This window comes from Urocitellus parryii, chromosome X (genome assembly GCF_045843805.1).
Source record: "Urocitellus parryii isolate mUroPar1 chromosome X, mUroPar1.hap1, whole genome shotgun sequence".
In the NCBI taxonomy this organism is placed as follows: Eukaryota; Metazoa; Chordata; class Mammalia; order Rodentia; family Sciuridae; genus Urocitellus; species Urocitellus parryii.
The window spans coordinates 110171238-110183158 of NC_135547.1; the positions used below are offsets into that span (position 1 = coordinate 110171238).

Below are 11921 nucleotides of genomic sequence, written 5' to 3' on the forward strand. Positions count from 1 at the left end.
TTTTAACCTAGCTTTTGAAGTTTTAAAATATAATGAAATACATGTACATAGGGGACAATAACCAAAGAAATATCCTCCCAAGCCCCAAGTAAATTAATATATTTCTCAAATTAAGATTAATAATTATAATATTAGAAAAGGCAAATGTTGTACTTGTCAAATCAAAATATGATCTTCTTGAAGAATCAAGCATGATAGCTTAATGTACCTGAATGGAAAACAAGAGTCACAGAAAATATCTCATTCTTTCATTATTTAGTTATCCTATTGAATATTAGTGAACATCTACTGTCATGGTACTATTACATGGTACAAAAAAGTACAATGTTTTTGCCTTACTGTTGGATAGTTAGATTGTATCTATTTTTCTTTTAGTGAGAAAAGATGATTATTTTTAAATATCCCATATCTCTGATTATTTCCTTAGGATACAGCCTAAGAGGTTTACTGGTATACTTCTTGAGGTGATGTAAAACAACTTTAATTGATCAGTTCAGAAGAATTTGTGACATTTTTATCACTTTTTTTTTGTACCAGTGATTGAACCCCAGCATTTAAAATGTTTTTTGTTTTTTTAATTTTTAGACAGGGTCTCTCTAAGTCAGCAAGCTTCACTAAGTTGTTGAGGCTGGCTTTGAACACAACTTAATTGTGTAAAAATGTTATCTGGTGTTCTGATTGTCATTCTAGGCAACCTATTTAACTTGGAAACCCTTACATAGTTGAATATATGATTTCCATTTGAAAGATCTTCTTAAACATTTTTCTCTGTTACACCAACATTGACTTCAATGATTCCAAAGTTACTTTTTAAATATATTTTAAAATAATTTTAATTACATTTTATAGGATATATCTTACTTTGGCAGTTCGATGAAACGTAGGAAAACTTGCCTGTTTGCTTAACACTTTACACAGAATGTTTTACGATTCTATTGTTCTAATGTTTGTGATCAAATCCATGTGTTCTAAACTGCTCATTTTAAGAATAAAATTCTAATACTTACCTAGCAGGGGAGATTCCATGATCATGAAGGTGGTTTTCCCAGGGCAAGGCTTCTCCATTGCACTCTGCACGCGCTGACCCCTGCTATTTCCCAAAATGTGAGAAGCTTGACTGCATAGTTTGTGATAGTGGGGACTCTGTTCATGCTCTCCCTGGGGGAAAAAAAAGAATAAAATTCTACATGTTATTTATATTTCATCCCATTTTTCTTAAATTTAGAATGCAAATTTGACTCTGTTGTTACTTTAGTATGTAGGTCTTGAAATTAACATGTCAGTCCTAAAAGTAGTTACTTTGAGCACTTTTTTATGAAAAACATGACACTCTGAATAAAAGAAACAAAGCTAAGCAACAAAAACAGAAAAGTTCTCATAAGTTCATTAATTACTCTTTCTAAGAAAAACACCCAAAGCTCTTAACCAGGCCTATAACTCTTCACATAGCCACACGATCTAGCTCCTGGTCCTCTTTCCAAGCTCAACCCCTGTCATTCTTTCCTGCCCTTCCTTTTCCTGGTACTGCTACCTTTTTCACAATACCTTTACTACTTGTTGTTCTATCAGGAAACTTCCAATAGATATTCATATCAATCACCCATCTAATATTTTTGGAGCTCTGGATCTTTCCTGACTACCCTCATTATTCTGTAAGCCTTTGCTTGCTTTTTTTTTATTTGTCTGTACCTGTCATTATGTGTATAATGTCATACTACCCAATAAAACCCAAGCTTCATTAGGACAGTGACTTTGTTTTCTTAACTACTGCATTCCCATCACCTAAAGCATAGTTTATTAAGTAATAGGCTTCTCAATTAATATATACTGGGAGCCAAAACTGAATCAACATAATCTTCATATTCTCCATGTGAGGCCAGTTAATACTCTACTTTGCTTCTGACACAGAAAATTAGCAAGTTAGTACACAGATTAATGCATGTAATCAAGTGATGCAAATTCTGTCATATATTTAGTCTAACAATTTTATGAAAATGTTATCAAATCAATGTAATATTATTATAATTGATGACATTTTTGTGTGTCGAAAAATATATGGCCAAGTTATATATTATATTTTAACTGATTATTTCCCTGATAATTATCTCTTTTCTTTCTCACTCCTCTTTCCCCGAAGTCACCCTTTCAAGTATCTTATTTTGTTGCTTCAGGAGAGGGATATGCAGGAAAGAAATATTAAATCTCTTCGGGATTTAGAAACTTAATATCTAAAGTTCTTAGGAAGATAAATGTCGAGGACTGAAAAAACAGAAGGAAAAAAAATCACAAGAATAAGCAGCTGTTAAGTTTTGTATATGCGCTCTCCCCCAATAGGCTCACGTACAGAGAATGCAGGAATGTTCAGAGGTGAAATGATTTGATTATGAGAGCTGTAACCTAATAATTTGAAAGGACTATTGTACTAGGTGACAACTGTAGGTAGCTAGGATACGGCTGAAAGAAGTAGTTAACTGGGGTTTGTATTTTGTCCGTGCTTCCTCATGCACATGCTCTCTCTTCCTACCTCCCTCTCTTTCTCTGCTTCCAGGCGCCAAGATCTAGCAGCTTGCCTCCCCAGTGCCATTCTACCAAGATGTTCTCCCTCACCTCAGGCCCAGAGCAATGGAGTCAGCTGATTATGGACCGAGACCTCTGAAATTATGATGCTAAAATAAACTTTTCTAAGTTGTTCTTGTCAGGTATTTTGGACACACAATGAAAAGCTGACTAACACGGCAGCATTTATTTATTTGCTTGATTTTATCTACAAAATACATTTTCTACATTGAGGAGTAGAGAGAAGACAGTAAGTAGAGTGGTGTTTAAAATATAAGATTTTGGGTACTAATCTGCTGACCTATCAGGCACATCTGTTGGTCATAAACAACCTATATGAACTATTTTTGGAGGTAACCTTCTAGATAAGAATACATTTTAGAGTATTCCAGAGAGAGTGGCCAAACCCTGGGAAGGGAAAAAGACTCCAAAGAAAAAAATGGCTACATAATGGAACTAGACACACTGTGTCTTCAATGGCCCTAGTAAGGATGATCTGTTCTTTTTTGTGGCAATGGGGAGGGGGGTAAATTAAAATTTTTAAATTGGAAAACAAATAGACAACTTGGAATATTTTTGAGGCAAATTGTGCCATCAGCAGATATTCTTTAAATGGCTGAGCAAAGTTTAAAAAACAACTAACAATAAAAGAAAATGTTTCTGGTACAAGATCAGCAGAACAAAAAAATAGTGTGAGTTCCTAGATAATACACCTGTTTTGTAATAGTGCAACTTTTAAGTATTGTTGACTGTCCCTAGTCCATGCAGAGTTACAACTTCACACTTCAACAGCAACATGCTGACAGTTCCTACAGAAAACTACTTTTAAAAAACTACTTTTTTAAAACTACTTTTAAAAAATATGTCAATCAATGGAAGGGTAACTGATGTGATACAGCAATCTGTATACGGGATAAAATTGGGAGTTCATAACTCATTTGAATCAAACTGTGAAATATGATGTATGAGGAACTATGTAATGTTTTGAATGACCAACAATAAAAAAAAAAAAAAAAAAAAAAAAAAAAAAAAAGAACAAATACAATAGGCTGAGGATATAGTTCAGTTGGTAGAGTGATTGCCTTGCATGCACAAGGCCCTGGGTTCAATCCCCAGCACCAAAACAAACAAACAAAAACAAAACTAAACTAAACAACAAAATAAATACAAACTCTGAACATTAGATATAAAACAAGTACAAGACTGAAAGGAAGAAGAATACTGGCTACGTAGGGACCTCAGGACCCGAGGAAGGACATGTTGCTGGGTCCATAGGATTATGTGATGAATATTATAGAATAAATAAATAATCCGGGTCTAGCCAAAAGACCAGGAAAGGAGAAGCCTAACAAGACAGAACTTTTTTAAAGAATGATTACTCTTTTCCAGCCAAAAGTCATAGAAAAACAGTGGCATGACTCTACTCACATCAGCAAAAACTCGGGGGACACCTAGACTTGTCTGACCATGAAACTGTTGCAAAGTTCATCAACATTCCCACCAGCATGTCAGAGAAGGCTGAGTAAGCAGCTGGAATATTCATCCACAAGAGGATTCTTCTGCACTGATGGGAGTTAGTGATGAACAATTGGGAGCCTGGACTTTTGCACTCTCTCAACAGCAATGATGTGTTGTTCCTCTCTCTCTGTTTTGTGGGGTGGTTTCAGTGGAGAATCAGGACTTAATTTCCCAGTGGTACCTGGGCCACCCTCATTGCAATATCAGTGGAGACTGGGTGGAGTGCTGACACTCCCACTGCTACCAAACAGTGACGAGGAGTCCCCATTCTGGCCCACACTTCATGTTATCAGAGTTTGGGTGAAGAACCTAGCAGTTATGAGGCAGTGTCTCTGATTCCCTTGATGGAACAATGATTTATTTTTTTCTAGATCCAGCTAAAACAGAAAGTTTTATGATGTAAAAATGTCCAGGTTTCAATTGTTATACCATGATTCAGTTTTGGAACTCAATGATAAAAGCCAATCAATAGATCTTGACAATGTGATGGCAGAAATGTTACTATTATCAGAAGAGACTTTAAAGCAATCATGAAAACATTAAGCTTAATATGGTTCTAAATGTATATGGAGGAAATATTTGAGGTAATAATATATAGAAGAAAGTAAAGAGACATAGGGGAGTTAAAGTTTTATACTTCATTCAAAGTGGTAAAAGGACATCATTAGACGCTGATAAATTATAATACTTAAAGGTGCCATTAAAAATATGTACAGAATCCACATGTAAAAACACTATAGGGGGGCTGGAGTTGTGGCTCAGTGGTAGACAGCTTGCCTAGCATGCATGAAGCACTGGGTTTGATCCTCAGTACCATATAAAAATAAAATAAAGATATTATGTCTGCCTACAACTAAATATATATATAAAATGACATTTAAAAAAACATTATAGATTGGCTGGGGTTGTAGCTCAGTGGTAGAGCATTTGCCTCCTTTGCTATTATGGTCTGAGCTTAATCAATATAGATTATAAATTATAGATTATAGATTTTATATTTACATATAAAATATAAATAAGTAGGAAAATAGGATTATGTGATGAGTGTTATAGAATAAATAATGTTAAGCTGTTTCTAAGGTGTTAAAAACAGTTTTTCTGTACTTTATATACCCACAAATGTGCTCAAACCCAGGATGTGGTTGTCTGATTTTGCTCTGCTAAGTGCTTTCTCAGCCGTTGTATCCTGTTTGCTTGCCTGCACCTACATTTTCATGGATGTGTTTTTTTTTTTTCCTCTTAGAACTCGGACCTGGCACTGTTCCTGGCAGAGACAATTCAGGTCCTGCAAGAGGGCAGTTGCCAGCTGGCTAAATTAAAAACTCTCTAATTTGGACAAAATTCGGACTGAGAGCGTTTTCTGAGCGATCAGCCCACAACAATGCGTGAGTCACTGGGTTCCATCTTCAGCACCACATAAAAATAAATAAATAAAATAAAGATATTGTGTCCATCTACAACTAAAAAAAATTAACAACAAAAAAACACATTATAGGTAGATAAAGAATTCTAAAAAATGTTCAAGTATTACATAGGAAGGAAAACAACAATAACAAAAACAGAGACAGTAAATGGAAAACAAAATATAAATGGCCAACTCAGTCCCTAATATAGTATTAAATGTAAATGGTTTAAGTTTAAATTAAAAAGACAAGATTTGCAGAGTGCACTAAAACATGCTGTCTTAAGAAACTCACTTCAAATATAACAACGTAGGCAACTTGAAAGTAAAAAAAATGTAGAAATAAACCATGTCAACATTAATTGAAAGAAAAAAAGGAGTGGATCTATTAGTGGACTTCAGGGTAAAAAAAATTTATCAGATACACGCCCGAGGTACATTATAAAATGATATATCATGTGTCTATTAAGGAGACCCAGCGATCCTAAATGTTTATGCAGCAAGTGGTAGTGCATTCATGTTACAAAATATTTGATGTAAATACGATAGAACAGGAAGGAGAAATAGAAAAATACATAATTGCAGCTGGAAATTTCATTAGCTCCTTTCAACAACTCATAGAACAATTAGACAGAAAGGATACAGAAACAACTCCATCAACCATTAGAATCACACAAACAACAGAGAACATTTTGCTCACGAATTGCATAAACATAGAACATATACTAAGATGAACCATATTCAGGACTAGTAAAAAATCTTCAGCAAAATTAAAGGAATGGAAAAATCATATACAGTGTGTTATTCAACCACAATGGAATCATAAAAAATGAATAACACCAGGGGAGGAATAGATGAACTCTAGATAGGGCAGAGGGGTGGAAGGGGAAGGGAGAGGGCACGGGGTAATTAATGATGGTGGAATGTGATGATCATTACTATCCAAGGTACATGTATGAGGACACAATAAAAAAAATAACACAAAGATAAAAAGAACATTTTCAAACTCTTGGAAGTTAAACAACACACAGCTAAATAAACTATGGCTCAAAGAAGAAGTTTCAAGGGAAATAAATAAATACAATGGATTGAGGAAACTTAAAATACAACATATTAAAATTTGTGGGACATAGTCAAAGCACTAAATGTATATGTTAGAAATGAAAAAAAGTTCTGAAATCAGTAATTAAGCTTCTTCCTTGGGAACCTAGAAAAACAACAGACTAAAAATAAGACTTAAAATAGCAGAAGCTAGGAAATAATAAAATGAGGGCAGAAATCAATAAAGTCAAAAAGAGAAAAACAATAGAGAAAAGTCAATGAAACTAAGATTTGTTTCTTTAAAAAGATCTGTAAAATTCACAAACATCTTGCAAGCCTGATGAAACAAAATAAAGAAGGACACAAATTACCAATTTGGAATGACCAAAAAAATAGAGATACTAAAGGTAACTTTATATATTCATTTGACAACTGAGATGAACTAGACCAATTTCTTGAAAAACACAAATCACCACAATTTGCCCAATTTTAAGTAGATAATTGACCTGTAATTCTTAAGGTTAGTGAATTTGTGATTTAAAAGCTCCCCCATAAAAGGAAATCTCTAGGTTCATGTGGTTTCACAGGAAAATGCCACCAAATTTTCAAAGAAAAATTAAAATCAATTATGCATATTTATATATATACATAGATGTATACACACACATGTGTGTGCTATGTATGTCTCTGTGTACAAACATATACACACAATCACAAACTATGTCAAGTGGAGTTTATTCAATGGTTTAATACTTGAATATCAGTCGATGTTATCCACCAAGTTAACAGGGTAAAAAAGAAAAATCACACAACTGTATTGACTGATGAAGAAATTGTGTTGGAAAGAATTCAGCAGTCATTCATGATATAACCACAGAAAATAGAAACAGCAGGAACCATCTTCAATTTGTTAAACCGCATCTCAAAAACTCCCCAGTAGGGAGCTAGGGATGTGGCTCAAGTGGTGGCGAGCTCACCTGGCATGCCTGAGGCACTGGATTCAATCCTCAGTACCATGTAAAAATAGCAGCAGAATAAATTAGACAGTAGTATTGCTGTATGTATATACATGACTGTATGACCAATGTGATTCTGTAACCTGTACACTCAGAAAAATAAGAAATTATACCCCATTTGATTCAAATGTATGATATGTCAAGATCATTGTACTATCATGCATAACTAATAAAAAAATGAAAAAAAGATGTTTTAAAAAAACAAAAATCCTCCCCAGTTGTATTACACTCAATGGGGAAAGAATGAACCTTTCCCCCTAAGATCAATAACCAGGCCAGGATGTACACTCCTGTCATTCTTATTCAATACTCTGCTGGAATTTCTAGCCAGTGCAGTAACAAAATAAAAGTCATAGAGGTTGAAAGGAAAAACAAAAAAAAAAAAAAAAAAAAAAAAGGCATAATCCAGATGGTCCCTCATTTGACCAACTCCATCTAAAGTTTGGATGCTCAGAGGGCTTAGCTATATCCAGAGTAAGCTGCATACAACATGTTACTTGATCAATTTTCTAAAATAAAGGTTCAGGACAATGACAAGGGAAGAAAACATGGAGGAATGAATTCCTAGTTTACTATTCATGCATATTGTTTTTGATAGTAGGGGGAAACCTTTTACAGATAAGTTACAAACAAAAGGCAAATGAACAATTTTGAACAAGAAATTTAACACATTCTGTACAATGTCTTCACTTTGCTATCATCATTTATATAAACTCTTCATAGTTTACTTGACCATCACCATCAATATCTGCTTCCCTCCTTATTTCATCAACCTCTTCATCTGTTAACTTCTCTCCATGGTTTGTTCTCACATGGTGAAGCTATGCTGCACTAATATAGCCATTGCCATCCATATCAAACACACAGAATGCTTCTCTAATTTCTTCTTCACTGTCTGTATCTTTCATTTTTCTTGCCATCATTGTCAGAAATTCAGGGAAGTCAGTTGTGCCATTACCATCAGCATCTACTTCATTAATCATGTCCTGTAACTCTGCTTCTGTGGGATTCTGCCCAAGAGACCTCATTATAGTTCCCAATTCCTTTGTTGTTATAGTTCCATCACGATCAATGTCAAATAGTGGAAAAGCTTCTTTGAATTCTGCAATCTGCTCTTCAGTCAGTTGGTCAGCAATGCCGCAAGCACTGCTGGTTTCTGACACATGATCACACATGACTACTTGGCTCACTCGTTCCACTTGAACTAATCAATGATGATCTGTTCTAACTCCTTAGCACTTTGAAGCTTCCTTGAAATTTGACCAAACCTGTAAGAAAGGTGTTTAAGCCCCAGTTAACCAAGAACAAGTTTCTACTGCTCCAGTAAATTGGGGATCTTAAATAGATATTTGCATATAACAGGAAAAAAATAAATAAGTAAAATAAAATGATTACATTTCATTTACTGTAAAGCTCTATACACTTGTTTCCCATATTCCATATACCATCTCGCAGATTGTGTGAGTAATGAATTTTAAATTTCAGGGCCTTTCCCTTGCAGAGGACCTCACTCAGAACTATAGTATGTTCTGGCAGCTAGTTTGCCCAGAAAGTGTTCTCTACAAGCCTTTCCAGAAAATTGTGTAAAATGCTCAGAGACTTGATAAGAAATGAATTTGAATTATTAAGTCTGCATCAATCAGTTATGATTTACCTTCTCATTCAAAAAGGAACCTCATATATATTATACTGGAAATACATAGGTGTGTGTGTTTGTGTGTGTGTGTGTGTGTATCTTAACCTAATTACAAATGTATAATTTTGTATGCTTTTTCTTGACAAGGCTATCAAATTATTTAAGTTTTGTGTTTCATCTAAACTGAACCAACCCTTGTATATATGTAGAACTTTAGAAAGATACACACCAGGCTGATTAAGTGTGTGAACATTTGGGAATCAGTTGTGATGAATCAAGTAGGGAAAAGCTTTTCCAGTTTACCTCATGTAAGTTTTGACTGCTTTCTGTCCTATACATCTCTTTTTCTAATTTCCTAATAAAGATAAATTAATAAAATATAAAACAAACAAACTGCCAAACAAAAGGAAATCAAGTGTTCTGATCACTTATTGAGACAAAATAATACCACATCTTTTTCATTTTTTTCAAATCCAAATTTACATAAATTTTATTATTATTTTTAGAATGTATAATAATTTTATTTTTTAGCTTTATTGAGGTAAAATTTATATATCATAGAAATGCATTTTTAATTCAATATTTTGTATTGAATTTAGAAATTAGAAATTATTTACAAAATTCAATATTTTGTATTGAATTTAGAATTTAGAAATTTAGAAGCACTCCTTTGATATTTCTGATGTTCACCCTATAAATTAATATTTTCAAAAATGTGTTTTTATTTACTAGTCCTTTTCCTCCCTTGTTAACTGTTTTAGTTGGCTTTTTTGCTGTTGTGACCAAAAGATCCAATGAGAACAATTTAAAAAGTGGAAAAGTTTATTTGGGGCTCATAATTTCAGAGGTCTTAGTCCATAGCTGACTGACTCCATAGCTCTGGGCTCAAGGTGAGGCAGACTTCATGGCAGAAGGATATGGTAGAGGAAAGCAGCTCAGGTCAGGGCAATCAGGAAGCAGAGAGAGAGAGCTCTGTTCACTAGAGGCAAAATATAAACCTCAAAGGCCCATTTCCAGTGACCTACCTCCTCTAGCCATATCCTCCTGCCTATAGTTACCACCCAGTTAATCCCTATTAGTATACCACTAATCCACTGATTATGTTACAGCTTTCATAATCTAATCATTTCACCTCTGAAAATACTTGCATTGTTATCTATCACATATGGGATTTTGGGGGACACCACATAAACAAATGATAATATTCACCTCTTGATGCTTACTTCACTTCTTTTGCCTTCTGCTATATCACTCATTGAATGTTTCTTGGCCATGGTCATGAGTAACTTTTTGTTATAAAAACTAATGGATGTTTCTTACTTTTTGTCTTACTTGATTTTTCAGGTATTCTTGCACAAAGTACTTTATTTTTGGCCTAATTTGATAATTAAGGGCATACTTAGTATATGTTGTACTGCAATGATTTGCAATGATTACTACTTTTACTAGGAAAATGTTTGAAATGATGATGAATCTGAAATACCATCTTCATTAATTATATGGAAAAAGCCACTATACATGATTAGGCCAGAGGGAATATTAGAAGTGAAAATTTTATTTATTTTTATTTTTGTTACTTGGGATTGAACCCAGGGTTACTTAACCACTGAGTCATATCCCCAGATCTTTTTATTTTATTTTATTTTTATTTTGAGACAGAGTCTTACTAAGTTGCTTAGGGCCTTGCTTAGTTGCTGAGGCTGGCTTTGAACTCTCAATCCTCTTGTCTCAGCTTCTCAAGATGCTGGGATTACAGGCCTGCATTACCATGTCTGGTTTGATGTTTTCATTTATTGTAAAATCAAAGAAATATGTGATGATAAAAGATTACTTTACATATACTTACGGATCTTAGGAACATTTTACAAGTACTTTTAAATAATTATATTTTGTAAATGAGACATCTGAAAGTGTGTTTATAATCTTCAGTTTTTTTGCCAAGAAACTGAGTGGGAAAATCTTGCAATGTAGCATGACCTGGGACTTTCTTCTGTCCTGTGTAACCAAAGTATATATAATAATTTATTCCAGAAAACCGTTATTTGTAGACACTAACCAACCTTCCTCCACATGATCTGACGTTCTTCAGGGAAGTTCTTTAAGCCTCAAAAACAGAAGATGGAGCCTTGCCCAAGGCTATAAGACTTGGCAGGTTTTCTAACTTCTGAACATTGTGACTCTCTAAGAATTTCAATTCTTTTGTATTATCTTCTTCCTGTTCAAAAATCTTCTTGAGGTCTTTAAATAAAGATGATACCTCAGGGTGAATTGCCAGAAGCTCATCACCTCACTCTTTCATGGCGGGTATCAAATATAGGAGATCAAAACTCCCTAGAACTTTCTAGACATGGAATACCCAGAGTTAACCACTTTGGGTAATTTTATAGAGCCTCAGATTCAACACTCTTTTCAGAACTTGAAAAACATAAATACATTTCATTTATTTTGCTCCTAATTGATTTATCCCTCTAATTTTACTTTTAAATTTAAGGAGATTTTTTTTCTTTTCAGATTTAATACCTTTACATGGTTACCTTTTTAAATATTCTTTACCCTGAATTCTGAAAAGAAGACTGCAAAATGAGAAAACATCAACAATTGAAAGTACTGATTTAGTTGTCTCATAGACACTAAATTAATTTTTTCTTAGGTCTACTGAAGCCAAATGATCTCTGCAGAGCAAATGTTAACCCATTTTCTCTTCTTGGATTCCACTGCAGCTCTTTATTGAACAGTAGCATGGAAGGGTTAT

At 34.0% G+C, this 11921-nt stretch overlaps 1 non-coding gene and 1 pseudogene across 1 annotated transcript; one reads left to right on the plus strand and one right to left on the minus strand.

Moving 5' to 3' along the window:
• Nucleotides 1-999: 999 nt before the first annotated feature.
• LOC113176213 (U1 spliceosomal RNA) lies at nt 1000-1161 on the plus strand. The gene has a single exon (XR_003300044.1). It is a non-coding gene; the product is annotated as a U1 spliceosomal RNA (small nuclear RNA).
• Nucleotides 1162-8219: 7058 nt separating this feature from the next.
• On the minus strand, nt 8220-8561 carry LOC113176208 (calmodulin pseudogene; annotated as a pseudogene).
• Nucleotides 8562-11921: the final 3360 nt, after the last annotated feature.